This window comes from Harmonia axyridis, chromosome 6 (assembly GCF_914767665.1).
Source record: "Harmonia axyridis chromosome 6, icHarAxyr1.1, whole genome shotgun sequence".
Classification (NCBI taxonomy): domain Eukaryota; kingdom Metazoa; phylum Arthropoda; class Insecta; order Coleoptera; family Coccinellidae; genus Harmonia; species Harmonia axyridis.
This window is the reverse complement of record NC_059506.1, coordinates 30,862,965-30,887,275: the sequence shown is the minus strand read 5'-3', so window position 1 is coordinate 30,887,275 and position 24,311 is coordinate 30,862,965. Positions and strand designations below refer to the sequence as shown.

The window sequence follows — 24,311 nt, the reverse complement described above, 5'->3', positions numbered from 1 at the left end:
CACAAAAAAAAAGTTCTGGAGTAAAGAATCGAGCACTGTTCCAAAAAAAAAATATCACCCTGTAGATTTGCATTCAAAATAAATATATAACATGATGAAATCTTCAACTTATAATATCTTTGCTATATTCAGGTCGAAAATTATATGAAGCGAAGGCGCTATAAGAAAAAACTTTAAGAAAATTTAATTGTGAAGTCTTGTCGTATCTCCTACCGATTTCGAGAAAAAATCTCGAACAATTCTCTAGTTATGCTCAGAAAAATCCAATATATTATAAAGATCCAGTTAGTAAGCTATGATGAATGAATTGATTATAAGTTTTGGTACTTATTTGTCCAATATGTAGCGAAGATTGATAAAGATTAGAGAAGTTGGTATAATCATCACAAAAAAGTAGGAATACAAGAAACACCCTGTAACTCGCAAACAAATCTTTTGGGACCTTATCTTTATAGGATATTTTTGTCTCAAAATTATCCAAGGAATCTCTCAAACTCAAAAAGATAAACATACAAAGTTATTTCCACTAATATTTTATTGTTTGCGACAATCGTTTCGCTAGTACTTTGGCTTCTTCAGTTTACAATTCTACAGATCAGTCGATTTTTTTTCTTATTCCTATTCTAACACCCTTTATTTTTCCCGATTTCTATCCACACAATCCCAAACCATCTACGATGTCCCAATTATCCTCGCAGTCCATCCAAAAACCGAACTTTGGACCCCCTAAATCCCAAATCTTCGCGACATCCACAAGGCCATATGGAAATAAGGCAACACCTCCTCATTCGGCATCCACTTCAAATGCATAGCGTGGTCAGAAATCGCCGAAAATTCGAACGACGCCAACCAAATCCATTAGATATGCGAATAAATTAAACAAAACCCATGCAATGGTTGCATATCGCGCCAAAGGAGCGCTGAAAATTTCAACTTTCGGTGCGCGCTTCAAGGTACATTGTACCCGAGTATCATAAAAATTTAAAAATAGCGATAGGCAGCTTAGACTGCACATAATATATACATGCATATTTTAAAACGTATTTAGAATTTTAAATTTAGTTTGGCAAACATTTTATTCATAGAGAATTGCAGGCGGGCTGAGATGTTGAATGTTTGGCTTCTGAGATGCGTTGACCCCATCAGCGGATCAGTTTTCGGGAGATTTAGTTTGTTACATTTTTTTTTTTTTGGTCGAATGTATACGTTTGGAAAGGTTCATTGGCGCCGATTAAAAAAGAAGGTGTCGAGAGATTTGGGGATTTCTCGCGATGCGCATTGGAGGATTTCTTGGAAAATCCGGAGAGGATTTCACTACAATGCTTTATAGGATTTCTGGAAAACCAACATAACAGATTTGCCATCCTGACTGAATACAGGCAGGTTCAAATTCGATCTTTGATGATGTGATCTCCATAACTACGGCAAGGAAAATATCTAATGGATAAGGTTAAGGACCTTATCCATCAGATTCATAATTCATAATCAAACGGAATCAAACAATAGTTATTTCTTTTACTAGGCATCAAAGAAGTAGATTGACTGCCGCGGCTGATAGTTCATAGCAGAGCGTAGCGAGGCTAGGAATTCAGCCAAGGCTGAATCGAGTTTAGATCTGAAACATAGTGAGATTTTAAGTGCGTAGATTACGTGCAAAATTATCTGGAAAATTATCAATTTTTTTTGATAATTTTTATTTTCATGTTATTTTTTATTACTAATATTTTATCAATTAATGGACAGATCGTCCAAGTTCAAGCATTTTCGTAATCTACGCAATCGCATCAATCAAAAAAAAGTACAATAACAAGTCCCACGAAGGAACTTTTAATTTTTTTGAAATTTTCTAAGGGGTATGGAAAATTTTACAAAAAATTTTCGACAAAAATATTTTCTGGTGAGATCGAAATTCGGCTAATCAGAGATCGTCAATTTTGGCACCGCTCACCCATTCTTCGTAGAACTCCCGGTGTTGAGGAAATTTGAACTCGAAATTTGGGAAACAATTGAATTTTCCTGTGAAAATCGTTATATCTCCTGAATTATTCGTCACAGACCCCTCAAATGAAAACGTTTTTCAAACTTCAAGTTCCGCTCTAAAACATATTGAGGTTTCAAATGCGTAGCTCACGTCCCGAAGAATTGGCAGCTTCGGGAAAATTATCAATTCGTCCTTTGAAAATTTCAGATTTTTGCCTATAATTTCTGAAATAATGTACTGATCGCCCAACTGCAAGTATTTTCGTAATCTACATAGTCGAATCAATCGATAAAATGATACAATATTCCCATGAAGTAACTTTTATTTTTCAGAAAATTTTCTAAGGGTAAGTAAGGTATAGAAAATTTTACGAAAATTTTTGGACAAAAAATTTTTCAGGTGAGATCGAAATTTGTCTAATCAGAGATCGTCAGTTATGGCACCGCTCACTGATTATTCGTAGAGCTCCCGGTTTTGAGGAAATTTGAACTCGAAATTTGGGAAAAAATTGAATTTCTCTCTAAAAATCGTTATATCTCCTGAATTATTAGTCACAGACCACTCAAATAGAAACGTTTTTCAAACTTCAAGTTCCGCTCTAAAACATAGTGAGGTTTCAAATGCGTAGCCCACTTCCAGAAGAAATGGCAGCTTCTGGAAAATTATCAATTTTTTCTTTGAGAATTTCAGATTTTTCCCTATAATTTATGAAATAATGTACTGATCGCCCAACTGCAAGCATTTTCATAATCAACATAGTCGAGTCAATCAATAAAATGATACAATATTCCCATGAAGGAACTTCTATTTTTCAAAAAATTTTTAAAGGGTTAGGTATAGAAAATTTTACGAAAATTTTTGGACGAAAAATTTATCAGCTGAGATCGCAATTCGGCTAATCAGAGATGGTCAATTTTGATACCGCTCTGCGATTCTTCGTAGAGCTCCCGGTTTTGAGGAAATTTGAACTCGAAATTTGGGAAAAACTTGAATTTCCCTCTAAAAATCGTTATATCTCCTGAATTATTAGTAACAGATCCCTCAAATAAAAACGTTTTTCCAACTTTCCGCTGTTCCGCTCTAAAACAAAGTGAGGTTTCAAGTGCGTAGCCCACTTCCAGAAAAAGTGGCAGCTTCGGGAAAATTATCAATTTTTTTCTTTGAAAATTTCAGATTTTTGTCTATAATTTATGGAATAACGTACTGATCGCCCAACTGAAAGCATTTTCGTAATCTATATTGTCGGGTCAATCAATAAAATGATACAATATTCACATGAAAGAACTTCCATTTTTCAAAAAATTTTCTAAGGGAAAATTTCACGAAAATTTTTCGACCCAAAAATTTTTTGGCGAGTTCGAAATTCGGCCAATTAGAGATCGTTTATTTTGATACCACTCACCGATTGTTCGTAATCCTCACAGTTTTCAGGTAATTTGAACTCGAAGTTTGGGAAAAAACAGTAAAAATTGAATTTCTGTCTAAGTATCTCCTGAATTATTCGTCACAGACCCGTCAAATGTGAATTTTTTCAATAATCGAGTTCAGATCTGAAATATACTGAGGTTTCAAGTGCGTTGCTTATGTCCAAGAGAATTGGCAGCCTCGGGAAAAATATCAATTTCTTTTTCGAAAATTTCAGATCATTACCTTCACCAAAATTTTGTTGAGTTTTAATTCAAATATCATCAAAAAATCTCTCGAAAAATTCTGAAAATCAGATTGCTTTAGCATTATCATCCATTTTATGAAAGATTTCACTCCAACCATGTTTTTTTGTTCAAAGCGATAGCATCAAAATAGCGAAAGTTAAATTGGTTCAATGAAAAGGGAAAATTCCAAATTTTATTCATATTTTGCAAATGGGAAGATATACCGCAGTTTTCAGTTTTTTTATTTCCTCGCAAAAGAGATAAAAACGTGTCCTCTATTTTTCTCAAATTGCTTCAATTCCGGAGATCTCATTATTAGACATATAATTTGCACCACCCTGTAGAGTGGCATAAAAAATTTGAAATGAGGTAGCAATTTTTTAAAACTCACCCAGTATAGTGTAATTGGATTCTTCTAGTCTTTTTCTTTGACTCTTTCCTAAACTTTCTTCAACTGATTTGTCTTCTCTTGCTAAAATGAAAACGTTCATTTTTTTACGTTAAAAAATTTAGTGTTATTTAGGCACTAGTAACTGAAATTGTTAACACTTACTCAAGTCCACTTCTTCTGGTCTTATTCTTTGTTCAATACGTTGTGTTTGGAAATGTTAGTGATTCACTGATATTATTTACTTGTTTGATTCGCATAGAAAACAATTATGGATCAATATTGCAAGATATAGTTTGATATTTAGTTACAGTATTCATATTCTTATACCGTTGTTCAAAATTTTTTCAACATAAAAGAAGTTCTTTCAATATTAAGCAGCATCATCGATCCCCAAATATCCTAGATAAATAATACTATGGCTGAAATCTAAGAAATAACTGACATATGCGCTCTTAACCATATGATAAAATTGCCATCAAAAAAATATTGTAATCAGTATGATTGCAACAAAGATACATCTTGCACACATCTGTTTTTTTACGTTCGAATTGAATACATTTTTATCTCAACTTTCTACTTCGGTTTTTGTTAACTTTTATCATTTTGGAAACACATTTCAGAATCACAGAAGTTATATTCGTTAGTTAAACATTGTGAAGTTTCTATTTGACAAATTCCCAATAAACTTGAAATAATCGATAAACAGATTTTCATATGGTTTTTCAATAATATGTGAAATAGTACATACGTTTTCATTTTTTTCACTATGGAAACCCAACTTTTTCGACGATTTCACGAAAGAATCAGAAATATTGAACTGTCATCTCGAAATACATCACTGCTGAAAGCCTACTACGAATCATTCAAAATTATAGAGTGAAGAATTTACTCGAGAATCACAGATTAGGATGACACATTGTCAAGCAATTCATCGAGATCTGAAAATAATTTGGAAATTGGTGGTTCTTGAAATGAATTGAATTAAACCTGATGACAAAATCCATAACACATGCTAAAAAAAATCTTCCTCTTATTTTGGGATGGGTATATTTATCTTTTCCCCATAATTTTGAAAAACTATAAAATATTAAAGCATGTCCTCTACGATTTTCGTATAAAAATCATAGAATTCCTTGATATTGCATCTTGTGTCATACAAAAAGTTGAAGTTTTAGGACATTCAATTGCACTTTCAGAATTACGTCTTTTGATACTATTGAATAATTATACAGACGATCGAAAACTTCAGTGGCTACTGCTAAATTCCTAAGGATTTTGAATATTTATTCCAGGTTGTACCTAACATTTTAATAATTCCTTTCATGAATCCTCGAATATCTACTGAGAGGCTTTATGAGAATATCCTATTATGAATAAAGCAAGAAACAATTGAAATATTTCTTGCGATGCAAGGTTTTGAGGAACACCAGGATAAAATACGAAATTATAATTCTTGAATGATCCTTAACAGAAGCATTACTAGCTGAAATATTAGGTCTACCTATATTCAGGCTGAAACAATTTGATTTCGATTGCTCCTTGATTGTTAGCTGGAGAACACACTAATTAAAGTGTTTTCTGCTTTTCTCTTCTTTTGTTATACAGGGTCCTACAATAATAGTGAGGTGCTCCATATCTGTGGTTGAGGAAGAGATAGAAATCTAATTTTTTATACAATTACCTTATTGCTCGAGTACCTACTACATAATAGAATTATTGTCGACCAACAGGGTGTTTAATTTTTCCTGGGCTGGTCCCCACTTTGTTTTTTCGATGAGAAATCTATTTTATTGCACATTTCGGTTTCTACATGAGAAATAAAAGATTCTTACTAGAAAAATATGATAGTTCTCGAGATATTTAGAATAACAGTTTTTTTACAATTTTTGATGTTACAGTTATTTTGAGTCCTATTGAAATTTTTTTGCTTGAATATTATACATGAATAACTCTCTCAAACGGTCTATCTAAATTAGACCAGTGATATACAGGGTATGAAAATCAGTTTGCCACATTTGTAATTGAAAATCGGCAATTTGAAAAAGTTATTTCATTTGTGCTCATTAGAATCTTTTATTTGATCATGAAAATAAACAAGCTTTAACAACGTTTAGATATTGTTAAATAGTTTCATCAAAAACCATTTGAGACAAAAACCATGTAGGACATTTAAGAAGAGTTAAATATTTAGATAATCGACTCACTATTTGTTGTATTGTAGAAAAATTTGAAAGTGAATTTTCTTTACGCGATACAAGAGTGCCAGTATCAATTACTTAGCCGTTCTTGGTAGCACTTTCAAATTTATTCACAATACGACGACTGCTGAGTCGATTAACTGAATAATGAATTATTCGAAAATTTTCCTCAGTATTCACAAATGGGCATTTTGATACAATGATTTAATAGTTTCTTAACATTATTGAAGCATGTATTTTTCTTGATTATATGGCATAACCTACTGAACACATATATGACATAAGAAATGACAATAAATAAAACACAGTGTGGCCATTAAAACCATTTCAAACTGTATAATTCCTAGTGGAAAATAGTTTATAATATTTGACCACGATAAATTTCAATAGGACTCAACATAACTTCGTAATATGAAATAATAATAATAATGTTTCTTCATAATATTGTAATATGTAAATGAAACATACTAAATAAGACGAAAACCAAGAAGAAATTTTCGAAATTTGAATTGAAATATTTCAATTTTTATGTAGAAATGAAAAATGTAAAAAAAACAGACACAAAATAAAATAAAAGTGAATCTCCTATTTTTTTATATAATAATGAAAGCATCAATTTCCTAATGACATTGTCATCTGCATTAGAGTTCGTTCGAAATGAAATTTTTTCTATTGTCCCACTATATCGAGATCTTTTTTCAACAATGAGGCAGTAGTTCAGTTGATCATTCATTATTCAATTGCCTTAATTTCTAAGTGAAAATCAGTAATTTTACAAATTGAAACTCCCCATATGTTCTTGTATCTTAATTGTAATAAAATTAATTAATTTGTATATTGTAACAAAGTCATACATTCCATCCATTCACGATGTTATATTATTTCATCTTTGTAAATTATGAACCCAATTCGAAAACCAGTATCAGATTTACCACCCTATGTACAACAAAATCGGAAATAGCTGAAATAATATAGCTCTCTATGACGAAACCAAGTTTCAAATCACAAAAAACGCCTTCAAACCTTCAAACACGAAAAAAAAAACCTAATACACCGCTTGTTCGGCAATACCAAAAATATGATTCACTCGCGAAATTATAAATTCAAAAAGTATAAAGCATACATCAGGGATAAACAAGGGTAGGGATCTATAAAACAAGACCTCCCCTCGTTCCCCTCTCATCCCGCTGATACTGCGGGGAATAAAATCGAGAGAGAAGCTAAAAACGTAAAATAGAGACGCGAAAATATGTACAAAGAGAGCCCTAGCAAAAGTTGTGCGTGGGTAGGGAGAGGCCTAGCGCCAGGGTCGGCTCCAAGCCGACATCTCTCGTGTTTTTGACACAGTTCCCAGCATTCCTTTCAGGGCCTTTGGCCCTGGGATCTGAATATGAATACAGGAATTTATGTGAAAAGCCCATTTATTGATCTGGTTTGAAAAATTTATTTTCAGTTCATTGTACATTTATCGTGTTAAGAGATGATCAAAATTGGTCATACCTTATCCTTAATAGGGATCACCATCACGTGACTGTTAGAGATATTTCTTCTTACAAATTTCAATTCGCGAATGAAACACTGAAATAAATAAAAATAATGAAAAACTTTTTTTTTCGCAAAAAAGGGTTTATTTGTACTTTGTAGAAAGCACTGATATTTTAAAATATGCGAAGAAAAAACCATCAAAAATCATTACAACAGAGGTAAAACCATAATTTCGTGAGAGTCGCAGTGCAGTGCAGACCTCAACTTATTTACTTCGTAAAAAGAAAGAAGATAAAGTGAATGTACAACATCGTACACCGTACAAAGTTTGGTCATCGCAGAAGCACCAGAGAGGGATTGAATGGGTACCAAAGTTTGACTGATAAGCGGAAAACCACGTGGTGGTAATCCCTTTTGAGAGATGAAAGGAAATGAATGGCACATGCGAAGAAATATATTTCGTTCTGTAATTCAGCCTACTCAATAAACAGTAATTCAAATTTCTCATACAGATTATATTTTGCATAATATTTGAGAGAATCTGAGGCAATCTTCAGGATTATTTGGATATTCCTTATTTGTTATAAAGGGTTTTCCAATAAGAGGTTTAATTTCGATAATAAAAAAGAAAAATCAATGGATGTTTATTTCATTATGAAGAGGAAGGTATGTCATTAAAAATCGAAAATAATATCAGCCAAATGGCAATCTGGTTGCAGCTTCATAACCTGTTTATGACATGTCCATGATTAATTCGCACATTTGCGGCAGTATATCCTAAATAACTTTACTGAAGGCATCTTTAACGTCTTGAATCTATTATGGAGTATTGCTATCTTTCACGTGGCTGCGTAGAAAGAAGTCTAAAGGTGTTAAATCACAAGTTGTCGGTGGCCAATTGTGAACACCTCTTCGAGAATTAACACTTTTCGGCAAAATTGCGATTGTTTCGTTGCTTGTATGACCCGTAGCGCAGTCTTGTTGAAAATAAGAGTCGCTGACATCAATATCTTCCAATTCAGGTCATAGAAAAATCATTAATAATAGCCTAATTCCCAAGATCAACGAGGAATCGACAAACCTGGGTTTCCGCCAACACTACAGGCTACAGCAGTAATATTCTCAGCTGTTCTTAAGCGACCTACACGATTTCGATTCTTCACATTACTAACTTGTCACAGAGCTCAAATTTTTCAACCAGTTTCACTATTGCCGGCCGAGATGGTGCTTGTCGGCGATTCAAAACTGCTTTAGTTTTGTGAATTTTGACTGCAAAATTTTCAACATTTTTGTATGTGAAGCGTGTATTTTTAGTAATGGCGTAGATTTTACTTGTCAAATATTGAAAGATGACAGATTCAAAAGTGACAGTTGCCCAGATAGTGGGATATTCAAAATGAGACCTCGATTCAGTTTATCAGAGGTTTTATATCCCTTCTCGGTCTTAGATTACATCTATCTATTGTTAATGATATCATTGACTAAAGTATCATCAATATAATTTACATCATCATATATTTTATCAGATTATCTCAAACATTAAATTCAACATTGGTTAACTTTTTGTTAACAATTTGTTCTTTCATTTTATCTCTTAACCACCATTTTGTTCTTTCAGAGTGATCGTATGTGGAGCTTCATATGGTTTTTTTCGGAATTTTTTCAGAAAATTGTATAATTTGGTCTGTATGATGATTCCACACCAGATCCTCCATGAACAATTCATATAGAATCATCAACTGAGCCATTAATTTTAGCTTTGCCTAGCTGCCGCACTAATTCAGTAACACCCTGTATTGGTGTCGCGGTTTATATTGCGTAAAATCATGTATGATCTCGAATTACTGACTTCCTCATAAATTATTAGACTCTAAGAATGAAATACATTTGATAAGGAAAGCACTAACGTGAAGTCAGTAGCTTTTGGTAGCGAAATTGCATATACAGAGCTATAGGTACTTGTAAGTGGTCTTCAAGGGCGTAATTGGTGCATGAATGAATGAGGGCTCAAAAGCTCCCGACTTCACGTTAGTACTTTCCTCATTGAACTTAGAAACGATGAATAAAAACCTGATTTAAAAAATGAAGAAAGTACTGGTGTTGAGCTTTTGATGCGCCAATTGAATCCTTGGAAACCAATTAAAGTTATCAGGTCTTCAAGGGTGCAATTGGCGCATTAATGAACGGGTGCTCAAAAGCTCCTGATTTTACATCATTGCTTTTCTTTTTTTCAATACGTTTCTTATAGAGCGTTTCTCAATTCATTCAATACTATAATCTCATTAATATTAATTATGAAATTTTTGAATGCTTGAATAACTTGATAGCTATTATGAGCCTTCTAAAAACCATTTGAAGTTATGTGGTCTTCAAGGGTGCAATTGGCGCATAAATGGCGAGTGCTCAAAAGCTCTTTACGTTACGTCATTGCTTTTCTTCTTTTTTCATCACGTTTTTTATACATAGCTTCTGAGTTCATTCAATGCTATAATCTCATTAATATTATTAATTAATTTTTGGGAGTCTTGAATACTTTGATATCTATTATGAGCCTTTCTTCCAATCAAAGAAATTTTTTTTTCATTTAGAGCAGAAACGGCCCTGTGGATTCTCATCAAAAGAGGGGGCGGTTATTAGGCATAGCGCTCGAGAGACGGGGGTAAATGTAAACTGCGGGAAATCCCTGAGAGGAAGTGCCCGGAGGGGTGGTGGATCCACACAGCAGCCAGGGTAAATCATTTGATACAGAACTTCATGTCGCTTATTTTTGACTACTGATGAATTTTTCATGGAATCCTCATCGATGCCAAGGAAACTCCCTCTGAATAAATGCTGCAGCGTTGGCTTACAGATTCTCAAGGCTATGTATTAATAAGTAGTATTAACAGTATAGATAATCACTTCGATATTTTGTTATTTTCCCGGCTGAATTTTATACCTAGGTATTCTCCACTACTTATGGATTTTTTATGAAGTTATCACTGATGGTGAATAATTTCAGACGCTCCTAAAAAGATTCAAAAAAATATCTACTATTCAGAAAAATTAATAGTATAGCTATAGATGATAATTGCAAAAACGTATTACATCACACCTACAACTTCAATTATTTTTCATGGAATCCTTCATGATGCCCAGGAAACTGCCCTTGAATAAATGCTGCACTGTTGGCTAACAGATAAACAAGGCCATATATTAATTAGTAGTATTAATAGTATAGATGATCACTTTCAAATCATGTTATTTTTCCAACTGAACTTTATACCTAACATTTTTCTACTACTTATGAATTTTTCATGAATTCTTCATCGATGGCAATTAATTTTGAACATTTCTAATGAGCTCCAGAAAAAATGATCTGCTACTCAGTAAAATTAATAGTATAGAGAATAATTTCAAAATCATATTATACCACACCTATAACTTCAATTATTTTTCATGGAACCCTTTTCGATGCCTAGGAAACTCCCTCTGAATAAATGCTGCAGCATCCCCTAACAGATCGACAAGACCATATATTAATCAGTAGTATTAATAGTACAGGTGATCACTTTCAAATCGTATTATTTTTCCGACTGAATTTTATACCTAACTACTTTCCAATACTTATGAATTTGTCATGAAGTCATCATCGATGGTAATTAATTTTGAACGTTCCTATTGAGCTCCAGAAAAAATCATCTACTACTCAATTAAATTAATAGTATAGATAATAATTTCGAAATCATATTATACCACACCTATAACTTCAACTATTTTTCATGGAATCCTCATCGATGCTCAAGAAACTCCCTTAGAATAAATGCTGCAGCTTTCGGTAACACGGTAACAGATCGAAAAGACTATGTATTAATCAGTAATATTAACACCATAGATAATCACTTTGAAATCGTGTATTTTCGACTACTCATGAATTTTCCATCGATACCTAGGTAATTAACTTTGAACGTTTCTTAAGGGTCAAAAAGACTTTCTACTAAAAAGTAGAATTGATAGCATTGATAATAATTTCAAAATCATGTTATATCTCAGCTATTTTTCTCACATAACTTCATAACTTTTTTACATGGAATCCTCATCGCTGCCTTTTGAATAAATGCTGCAGCTTTCGCTAATAGATCGAAAAGGCTATGTATTAATCACTAGTATTAACAGTATAGATAATCAATTTGAAATCGTGCAATTTTTCCTACACATTTTCATAACTATTTTCGACTACACATGAATTTTTCAATTAAGTCCTCATTGATGTCGAAGTAATCAATTTTAAACGAGATCGAAAATACTATCTACTATTCAGGATTGATAGTACCTATCAAATCAAATCAAATCAATTTTTTTTTCTATAGATAATAATTCCAGAATCCAGCTATTTCTCTGACATAACTTCATGACTTCTGATGGATTCCTTTCAAATGCCAAAAATTAAATGTTCTAACGTTGGTTAAGACATCGAAGACTATGTATTAATCCGAAGTATTAGTATCTGCTATAGCCACCTAATCATTCTGGATTACTTATTATAGGTTATTTTTCTGACAGGCTTCAATACAAAATATCAGATTTTCCTCAAATGTCAAGGGTGATGTTTTAATCAAGGTGGGTGTGATCGAAATGCCACCTCCAACTCTTCAACCTCAAGCGACCCAGATTTCATAATTCCATGCAGAACCCTGAATTAGCATCGATTTTCTTTTTTTAGGGAATATTTGAGTTTTTGCATTACAGGATTCTATTGATGAGAATTGTTACGGGTTTTTTAGTGCCACATTCGAAAGGGAATCTGGGAGTCCTGGAGTGATTTTAAAATTTTGACAGAAAAAAATTTAATTTCCAATATGATTTACTTTTATCATTGGTGGTATTATATTTAAAATGAATCTTCTGCTAAATGAGCTCTTCATGTGTTTTTTCACTGTTTAATAGAGCAGGAATCTAAAAGAGGTTAAACTTAAAATGCTCACTTGAGCAAAACAAAGTAATAAAAAATGTATTATTTTTTGAAATATAATGCGAATAACACTGATAGTTCCCGATTAAAACTCTGAATAACCAGCAACCCCACCATTATAAGTAGAGTTATGAGTTTATGGTAGTTCGTTTGTCAAATGAGATATTTGGAAAAGATTGCTCCAATCAGAAGTCAGATAATTCATTTTCATCAATATGATTATAAAGGCCAAATGAGTCTACTTGATGAAGGCAATCTGATATATAATTCAAAAAGTATGACAATATTGTAACAAAACCTTCACTATCTGATATACTTTTTGATATATTTTATTTTTGTCTAGAAATTCAATTCCAATTGGCAAATTATTGAACTAGAAAAAATAAATTATACAAAACTATACAATTTAGTAAACGGCTACTAAATTGAATAAATAAATTAACATGTACTTTTTAACACAATTTTTCTTCATGAGTGTCTAATAGATCAAAAAACATTCTGAATTTACAAATTTTCAACTTGTATATTCATCTCTCCAACTTGCACTTGAGAACACCGTGGGTTAACAGTTAGCCTATGGTATCTTTAGGTCTGTTTTTATGTTAATTTATTTATTCAATTTGTTAGGCTTTTAATCAATTGTACAGTTCTGAATAATTTATTTTACTTTTCGTTAGTTTTAATATTTTGTCAGTTGGGATTGTATTCCGAGACAAAAAAGTAAATATCAAAAAGATATATCATATAGTGAATGTTTTGATATTTATATTAGATTATTAGATTGCTTTCATCAAGTAGACTCATTTGACCTTTTTAATTCAAAGTAATCATTTATTGATTAGAGGACCTGCAAACTGGTGATTTGCATATCTATTTCACAGAATAGTAAGGAAGAAGATATATGACTTCACCTGTTGAGATCGCTACCTCTGTAAAATTTGCCAAATTAGCTTTCCTTTCAGTAAGCCTGTGGTGGTCTCAAATGTAAATTGGTGAAATGAATTATTAGATATAAAATGAGTTTGTTGAACTATAAGACACTGGCGAGAAAAAATTGTATTAAAAAAATATAAAAATTCTCAGTGTTAATTTATTTACTCAATTCACTAGCTCTCTACTCAATTGTACAGTTTTGAATAATTAATTTTTCTTTTGGTTGATTTTAATATTTTTTTTGTTGGAATTGTATTCCTAGACAAGAAGTATATCAAAAAGATATATCAGATAGTGAAGGTTTTAGCGTTATCATAATTTTGATATCAAACATCAATACGACATTCCCAGGCACCAAAAAACGAACATTTTCAAAACGGATAATACAGAATATTAGTTGGGGGATGAATCTGAACAGAGAGTAAACAAGTAAAAAAGGAACATACATAATTAAATCGCAAATAGAAACGTCAATACTACAACGATCTGCATATCCGCCTGTTTAGAAAACCACGCCTAAATTTTATATCCCCTAATACTGCGCAACGCATTAGATTTTTATTTCGGGATTAAAAAATCTATAACATTTCCCCATCAACTACTCTCGATTTCCGTCCCCACCTTGCGTGGGTTCACTCACCCCTAAAAAACCACCCTCTCTAATCACCGACTCTACAACTATTCTCTTAAAAATTCCGAAAGTTCAGATGAAAAACTAGGGGTGGTTAGTTCGATGGGCGCGGGGGTTATTACCACGCATTTAGATCGGAATGAGAGGGTTGAAAACGGGGTGGAAGGGGTAGTTGGCAAGGACCCGGTGTTAAAAAGTTCCGATCGATATGAATATGCTTTAAAATGTGGATTTTATTTCAACGGGGATGGGAGGCTATGATATCTGAGCAGGGGGTTGTAACGGCTTAGATGGGGCGGTTTTGTTTTGCTCCAAATGAAATTTTGATTTCGTTCCGACGAAATTATTGTGGCACGAAGTTTCGGTATATATAAATTCTTGTTTCATTATTTTTGGATTTGGTTGATCCTCGGTGATACGGGGGAGCTGTGAAATTTTCGAACAAATTATGAGAACTGAATTATTTCGTCTGAAAAAAAGAGGTATTTCACAGAGAGAGCTTTGTTGGAATAAGAGCGTAGCTAGTTTTTTCTTGGGGTAAGGGTAATCGAAAAAATATTACGTCAGATACTAATTCTGAAATTTAGTATTTTGGATATCTTGTGGGAGGGGCTAATTAACCCCAATACCCTCATATCTACGCTCTTTTGTGTCGAAAAAATAGCATTTCTTTGATGATTTATTTTTCAGATAATAATACGTTTGGATTTTGGAAGAAATTTCGCAATCTCCAGCTTTCTTGATCTGCTGCTCTAGTTTACAGGTTTCTAGGCCAAAGGAGTCAATTGAGCCCTTGGAGACTACTGACTTTATATACGTACTTGTGGTCATCATAGACACAATGGGTGTGTGAATGAACTTACGCTCATTTTTTTTCGATAATAGATGAATTTTCTATGATTCTACTGATTCAACATCAAATATTCCATTTATCTTGAAATTGTTGTTTTATATTCATTTGCTCAATTTCATCTTAATGGGAGTTGTTCTGACTGAAATATTAGGTTTTTTCGATAATCTGCTTGAAATTTCTATGATTCTGATAGCGCTATCGATACGACATTGCGCGCAAAGCTCAAAAATATTGGGAACTTCTTTTCCAATATTCTTCTGGAATTTTCTCTAGTTCTGATTGTGACTTGAAAGCATCAATTTGTTATACAGGGTGTAACAGGAGGGCTTGGCCTAGTGGTGAATCCAGTTCATCCAGGCCCTTCAGAAAGTAGCTTATTGTGTATCATAAGACTATCATGTGACTTTCATAAGACGTTTCAAATATACGATAAAAAGTTTACTATTCAGTTTCTGAATATTTGAGTGATTCCGAGTTAGTATTGTGGTCTTGTAATCACTAATTATTTGATTTTTCTTTTTTTTTTATTTTGTTGCTTTTCTTTGAATCATTTGCATTTGTCTTGTCCTATACTGTACTGTCTTAGTGGATCAATAACGTTTATTTATTTTATTTATTATTTTCGGAAATACAGGGTGATTAATGAATATTGGCCCGAATTTCTGATACCGATAACTTGAAATTCAGCAGTCTGTTTTTGTTGAAATTGGGTTTCACCTCATACAACCCTTTCAAGTAATTTTAATATTTTCGGAGCAGAACTCAGATTATTAACTTTTTTCTTTTAGGCTTCGAAATTTACGAGTATACTTTTCTACAGGTTTTAGAGAGTAAGTTATTGCCATGAAAAAATACATAATTCAGTTTAATGAATTCAATTTTCACTTTGAATGGCACACTTTTTTGTAAAGAGTACCATACGAAAGATATCTTGTTTTATGTAACTTTTTCGAATTATGGTTCTGTTTTTATTCTTTTGTGAGATTCTATCCTGTGTCGCAACTGATCCTGTATAGGTATATTTGGCATAGATCTTTCAAATAACCCCACAGAAAATACTTGAGAGCAGTTAGTTCTGGTGTCTTTGGTGACCATGCCACAAGGCCACCATGTCATGAACTGAAATTATAATTAGATAATAAGAGTTGTAAGAATCATATGACTAGAAACAGTTCTAGGAATAGTTAATTGTCTTACAACTCGAATTGTGTGTTATACTTTTTCTACGACCTCAATCATTTCCATAAAAACTAAGGCAAATCCAAAAACTGGTGGCAAATCGTGGCACAATTACGAAACGTCAAAGAGTTATCGGCTACGCGGGCTGTTTGTTATTCGTTTCCATGGCAACTATTAAAGTTTTTATCTTATTGGTTATTCGCCGTTCGATTTACTTTACAGATACTACCGTATTGGTTGTTGATAGTACTTTTTGTTTACGGTAAAGTAAATCGTACAGTTTTACGTTGCCAAGTGCTTAAATAAACAATAACATAGTTGACGAGTTGTACGATTATCCTCATTTTCTGTAAGGTGAGTAGAAAAATAGGTTTGAATTTTCCCAAAAAATTAATTTTTATTTCTTATTTTTGGTGTGTATCAAATAGACTCACCATTTTTCATCTTATTCATCGGTCCTTTTGAACCTTCGGTTGAACCTGGGGTTAAACTGAATAGCTTGCTAGACTTCGTCCTGGATTTCCAGGCATATTATAATCCAGGTTCTCGGAATAAAGACGTTATTTATTTATTTATTCATTCCCAAATATCACAAATCAAATGGAAAAGAATTAAATCACGTAAAAATTCACGTATTCACGACTCAATTCAAGCCACACCGATCACCCAAAATGGATTCATGTGAAAGTAATCGCATCGATTCTAAATTGGTGAAAGACTCAAGCCTCCTTCGAATATCTCCTCACCCACGGTTAATAATAATTGATAACAATCAAATAATAGCTTATTTAATACGACGCCAAAATGAAAATCGACCATTGTCTGCTCCATCTCGTTCTTAATCTTTTTTTTGTTGATGGTCGTACCAAAAAGTGCAGCTTCGAATGCACAACGCAGAACCGTTATCCAACCCATCAAAGTCGACTATGGAGATAAATGACTTACTGCTTTTATTTTCGGTGTGAGAGAAAACCATACATAATTTGAATCGACTTTTGAGGCGAATTATCTTGGGTGTACCGTTATTTTTAGGTTCCAGGAGAAGAGCATGGTGGGTAATAATTACTAGGTGTTGATGTGCTTCGGTCTGTTCGAATGCCAGATTGTGCTTTGGGGATCGAAGAAGTTGACAAAGAGTATTCTGCAATTCTTGAGTTAGAATTTTCGAATATATTTCTTTTTTTTTCGTTTCAGCAATTCATAATATAGAGTAATGAATATAGATGAAGGGAATTTGCAAGTTTTACATGTGCCCAACATGGTTAGATTACGTTGTCGGATTATGATATATTTTCAAATCCACAATTGTACTATATCATTATGAATGTATATTATACAGAATGAAAGATATTTATTTGAGTGATTCCCGATTAAATATGCAAATTTGAATATTTGGAATCCGATATTTTCCTAATTGTAGAATTTGTAATTAGCAGAATATTTATTATTTTCTGTATCTACCTGCTGAAATCCAAGGTTTGGCAATTTTTGCTCTCTTAGTGTCATCAGTTGTTTCACGTCGTTTGGCGCGCTTAGAGTTTGTGTTCTGAATTTCTAATATATTTAGGTATTTATTTCAATATATATATATATATATTTCGAATTAACATGAAACGTTGATTTACTATGTGACATAAGAAATGCGTTCTTTGTGGAGAAACTCGCGAATTTAGTGAAATATCGTATTACTGATATGTTTTCATTTCCGCGAGCTACATGTCAAATTTGGTAGTTGTATAAAATATATTTTTTTTGATTTTCTCTAAATACGTTCACGCGATCTAGATGAAATTTTGCAAGGGGCTTTATATTATAATTCTACATCGAAATGCAAATATTCATCTGGATCTACTCTACAGTTTGGAAATCAACAAAAATCTAAATTTCGAACGGCCTTATTGACAGAACCTCCCATCAGATTCTGCCTATTAACAAACAACAAAAATATTTCAGTGAAAATCAGCAGATTGGATCGAATTGAATTTTTTTATGGATGCACAGTTTCTCAATTAAATGTGCAAACTTGAATATTCGAAATCCGATATTTTTGCTAATTGTCGAATTAGGAATTATAATAAGCAGAATATTTATTATTTTCTGTATCTAACAGCTGAAATCCAAGGTTCAACAACTACTGCTCTCCCAGTGTCATTCGTTATTTCACGACGTTTGGCACATTTGAAGTTTGTTTTCTGAATTTCTGATATATTAAGGTATTCATTTCAATATATTTTGAATTAATTCGAAACGGTGATTCACTATGGGACATAAGAGGTGCCTTCTTCGTGAAGAAACTCGCGAATTGAGTGAAATATCGTATCACTGATAAGTTTTCATTTCCGCGCGCTTCATGTCAAATTTGATAGTTGGGGACAGAATTTGCTTACTGAAAATGACATATGCTCCCTCTATCTATGTTTATTACTCTGAGCTATTAAAAAACAACAAAACTGATATTTCAGTGACAATCTCAGTGTCAGCAGATCGGATCGAATTGAAATTTTTTGTGTGGATTCATAGTAACAATTTCAAGCATCTTATGATACATCAGGATGATCCATAAATTTCGAATATGGCAAAAAATGCCTAATTTTTCCGTAACAACAGATTAATTAGGCAGAAATTCATTTTATTCATGTAAAATAATCGTGCCGAACTCAAGGATGACAGTATCATCAAAACTTTTCACCTATACAGAATAACCGATAACAATGCTCTTATAATGAACCACATCTTATACAGGATGCTCTTTAATTGGAGGTACAAAGGAATATAAGAGATTCCTTGGATAATTTCACGAAAAAAGTCCTTTAAACATGTGCCAGCAAAAGCTTTGTTTTCGAGATACAGGGTGTTTTTTGTGATGATTATATCAGTTTATCGAATCTTTATTAATCTTCGCTATGGATTGGGTAAATAAGAACCGAATCTTAACAATTAATTTATTCATCACATTGGATTTTTATAATAATTTGAATTTTTCTGAGTATTACTGAAGAATTTTCTTTCTAAATCAATAGGAGATATGACAATACTGCAAGAAACCGAAAAGTGCAGTTGTAAACCAAAGTTTTTTTTTTATATTTTTCCAAAATACTTGTGGCCTACCAAAAAAACTCTGGAGGAAAGAAGCGGGCATTGTTCCAGAAAAAATATCAGTATGTCTGTAGATTTGCATTCAAAATTAGCATATTGCATGAAGACATCTTTGAATTGGAATATCTATGCCAAATTGAAGTTAAATATCTTGCATCTCGAAAACAAAGCGTTTGCGGGCCCATGTTTATAGGACTTCCCTTCTTGAAATTATTCGGAGAATCTATTTTGTTTGTAATTCCCATTTAGGAACATCCTGTATTGAACATGCAACAGTTCTATCGGTCTCCAATATACGCATGAATGAAGTAAAAACACCGACATCGTGACAAAATGAACAAGTGCTCAAAAATTGCAATTCATTGGAATGTAGCTTGTATTCGATTGAACAAAATTACTATTCCTCCCAAAGTTGGCTCGAATGCAATAGCTGAACCCATGGAACGCACCGATGACACAAATCCCTACAAACTACAATAGAAAACCGCAGGTATGAACTCATGCCTAAACCATCAGATAAAACAATGCAAATGAAAGCGTAAGGAGGTCAACGCTTAATCTTTAAGATCATAAAAATCCGATGACCGAGAACGTAATAAACACTGCACTTCTTCCACCTCGAATGGTGCCACAATAATAAGGCGGACGCTAAAATTGTTGACGTTATGAACAATATATCTAGCCTAACCGTAAATCAAAGTCTTCACATTAACAATATTCAGAAAGTTTTATTATATTCAAATTAAATAGTTAGCCAACAATCGACCTGTTGTTTCAAATGGGTACCGTATGAATTTTAAGTTTTCGTTCGGTGTTATTTGTATGCCGAAGAGTTGGGTGTACATGACCAATTACTTGACGCCAAATGCATAATACGCTAATGAGTATGGCACTTGCGTTTTGAAGGACATCTCCGAAATGGAGAACGGAATTTTTGGATGAGAAAAGGAGGATGGGTTATCGAATTTTTCTCTGAAAGTTTCTGGCCAATTAACATATTTTTTTCTTTAAGATTCACAAGGTTAGTAGGACATACCGAGCAATATTTCGAAGCAATACATAAAAAATTATCAGCTTCAAACACTAAAGCATGTGTAGATGTAATCTCAGTAGTATCAGAGGAAATGTAAAGGGGGCATCATACATTTCAACGTGTGATAAAAGAGCACAGATAAAAACCTCAGCGAAAAATCTGTCTCTCCGTATAGGTGCACTGACTGGTTTGTGTATTTGTTTACAGAATAAGCTGACATATTTATGTTGAAGTGCTTTCTCTTCATCTAAACAAAATCTTCCCAATCTTTTCTCTTCATCAACGGATGACGACTTCATAATTAAATCTGAAAACAAAAAAGAAAAGAACCAGAAAAGAGTAATAAATGTTAGTTTCCATTATATTGATTTGAAGTGAGCGACCCTTTCTAAAAAGGAATCTGAAACTGAATAGATATCTTGGAAATCACCATGAACTTCAAAAATTCGATAAGTATTTACCAAGTGGTTAATGGTTTCTTCTACACCACACTCACATAGTGGGCTTCCAATAGAATGCCATTTGAAGAGCATAATATTGCAACGACCATGACCAGTCCTAAGTCGATTTAAAATACACCAAGTCTTCCTAGAAAGATTGAAACCTATAACTTTCTCTGGAGGATCAATGATAAGACTTTTGTTGAAGACATTACAAGAACTCAATTCCGAACGCCAAATTTCGTCACTTTCATTATATTGAAGAAATGTATTAATCCATGAAGGTTTGCATGACTTTAATCTGTCAGTTTAGTATTTGGGAGGTAAAATATAATTCGAAATAAGTTCGATTTCAATTTAATTAACATGAACACTACTGAACCAAACAGAGTCACAGTATTCAGCACTAAGACCAGAACTGAAGGTTATAGAACACCGAAACATTAGTGGGGCATTACAAATTTTGGCGCCCAACGTGGGGCCCTATAGAGCTGCTACTGTTACAGATTTTTCTTTCTTAATTATCGTTCCGATTTATTTCAATTCTTATCGTTTTTCACTTTAGGAATCTCGTTTCTCGTCTTCGTTTATCGTTGCCATCATCGTTTCGATTATCGTACCGGATATCGTTTTATTGTATCTTTTTCTTTTTTTTTGAGCTTTCTCCTATTCATCTTGTCTATAATGGATAATAAGATGGAGATTAATCGATTAGAAAAGAATGAGTTACTTTATGAGTTAGGGTTTCGAGGTATTACCAACCCCACCACTGTTGCTGAAATGCGCAAGAGATCCATGCCTCAAACCCCTGAGGAGATTTAATTGAAATCCAATATTTGTGCTCAATTACTAAATATGCAAGTAGATTTGAATAGTCAAGTGAAGAGGTATCAAAGGCGACAGAGTTATGTCATACCGGGCGACATATCTATGTTAACTTTAGAGTCCAATTCCTTATGCAAGTCGTCATCAGATTCTAATGAAGATGATGTTTTGGATAATACGAATCATAACTTTTTCTCTTCAAGGCAAAAAGATGTTAGGTCAGTTCCGGTCAACAAGTAGAATCTGAAGTTTAGTGGCAAAAAAAATGAAAACAACATATTAAGGGAGCTAGAACCCTTATAAGAGGCCTAATGATGATTGGTATTTCAGTAATTTTTTTTGCGATAATTTTTGAAAGGATGGATTCAAATTATGGTTATTTTTTGAGAGTATCAAGTTAAGGTACCTGCATTTACTACTTCAGATTAACTGAGGGTAGTTTTCACTGAGCTTGCATGTACAGGGTGGGCAAATAAGCGAGGTAAGCGGCTATATCTCAGGAACCACTCATCGTAGAGACTTGCGGTAAAAAATTTTACCACTAAAGTAAACGAAAGAAAACACTGGAAATTGTTTTGAAGTTCATACCTCCACCGCTAGGGGGCGTAGTAGCTATCGTCGAGTAGAAAAATGCACTTTACTCGAAAAATTTTCATATTAAGTTGGAAAAAAAATATCATCACTGTAAACCTGGGAAAATTGTCTATCTGTTTGAATTGTCACTTTCGATTTTGCGACATCAAATAAGGGTGGGGGAAAGATAGAAATCTGACTGATTGAAATGTCTGTAAGTTCAGTTTGGCTCAACATTTTTGAGCAAATTAGATCTTATTTGAGAGACAACATCTTGTTGATTAAGGAAAAAATATATTTATGATGAATTTGATTCAGCTGCTTCCGATAGGGAGCGCTAAGTCAGAAGTTCATTGTTTTGTTCATTTTTCTCTGAAATTTCAAATGTAATGATAGGATTTTCTTAAAAGAAACAAAAATTTCATTGAATTTGCATGAAAAAACCTGAAGGTCGTAAAGCGATAATTTCAGGCGTTCTGAAGTTATGGCCGAAAGAAGATATTCTTCAACTGATGCACTGCGAAAAACCAAATTAAGTCTTCAAGTTCTAACAGAAACAGAAATCCCATCAAATTTGTATGAAAAAACCAAGAGGTCGCAAAGCGATAGCTTCAGGCGTTCTGGAGTTATGGCCGAAAGAAGACACAATTTAGTTTTTCAGTGCATCAGTTGAAGAATATCTTTTTTCGTCCATAACTAGAGAACCCCTGAAGCTATCGCTTTGCGACTTTTGGTTTTTTCATACAAATTTGATGGGACTTCTGTTTCTGTTAGAACTTGAAGACTCAATTTGGTTTTTCGCAGTGCATCAGTTGAAGAATATCTTCTTTCGGCCATAACTTCAGAACGCCTGAAATTATCGCTTTACGACCTTCAGGTTTTTTCATGCAAATTCAATGAAATTTTTGTTTCTTTTAAGAAAATCCTATCATTACATTTGAAATTTCAGAGAAAAATGAACAAAACAATGAACTTCTGACTTAGCGCTCCCTATCGGAAGCAGCTGAATCAAATTCATCATGAGTATATTTTTTCCTTAATAAACAAGATGTTGTCTCTCAAATAAGATCTAATTTGCTCAAAAATGTTGAGCCAAACTGAAGTTACAGACATTTCAATCAGTCAGATTTCTATCTTTCCCACGCCCTTATTTGATGTCGCAAAATCGAAAGTGACAATTCAAACAGATAGAGAATTTTCCAAGGTTTACAGTGATGATATTTTTTTTCCAACTTAATATGAAAATTTTTCGAGTAAAATGCATTTTTCTACTCGACGATAGCTATTACGCCCCCTAGCGGTGGAGGTATGAACTTCAAAACAATTTCCAGTGTTTTCTTTTGTTCACTTTAGTGGTAAAATTTTTTACCGCAAGTCTCTATGATGAGTGGTTCTTGAGATATAGCCGCTTACCTCGCTTATTTGCCCACCCTGTACATAGTCAATTCAAAGTTGATATTAGAATGTCGAAGAAGAATTAGATCAATTAAATTTCTAAGGTCTCTCTAGTTAATGCTCTTGGTCACTCTAATAATATGCACCTATAAGATCGTGAATGCGATTTCCACTAGCACCCAAAATTTCCTTATTTCGTGTTTATTTAGTGTTTTTCCCATTTATTTGAATTTCCTTGCTACCGACAGCTAGGGTCATTAGTGTAGTTATAGAAATTAGAATTTTCTTATGATAAACTCAGTATTCGCATCATGAAAGTTCAATTAAAACAACTAGGACAGAAAGAATTGAAAACCAAACATGACAGTCAACACTCTTCTCATATCAAGAAGGTGTTAACTGTTGTGAACCTATAAAAAACACACAAGTACCAAAAATTCGAACAGTCCTGCCAATTTCAAAAGGTACTTATCGATTTAAAATCAATTAATTAGTGAAATAATCGGCTCTTAACCTCACTCTCTTTCACTTATGGGTTCGTTCCTATATAGTTGAAGATGTTCGCCCAAATTTACACGTTAAACATCTCGCACATTCTTCTGGATTGGAAAGTTAGCGAACCATGTCACGTAGTCCGGAGGGCATCTTGATTTGTACCTTAATCTGCCGGCCTATCAGTGATGCATCTTGTAGTG

The 24,311-nt window shown here is 33.2% G+C and overlaps 1 protein-coding gene across 2 annotated transcripts in view; it reads right to left on the bottom strand.

The window, feature by feature from the left end:
- The window catches only part of LOC123681736 (broad-complex core protein), a 112,185-nt gene extending 107,758 nt beyond the window's left edge, over positions 1-4,427 (bottom strand). The window contains exons 1-2 of one of the 2 annotated variants that reach the window (XM_045620000.1): positions 4,187-4,427; positions 4,025-4,105 (exon numbers count right to left, since the gene is read on the bottom strand). The gene's annotated coding sequence lies outside the window, so the exon portion shown is untranslated. Of the gene's footprint in view, positions 1-4,024; positions 4,106-4,186 lie in introns of those variants that run through there. The other variant, XM_045619996.1, reaches the window with a different exon arrangement.
- Between the last annotated feature and the right edge of the window lie 19,884 nt (positions 4,428-24,311).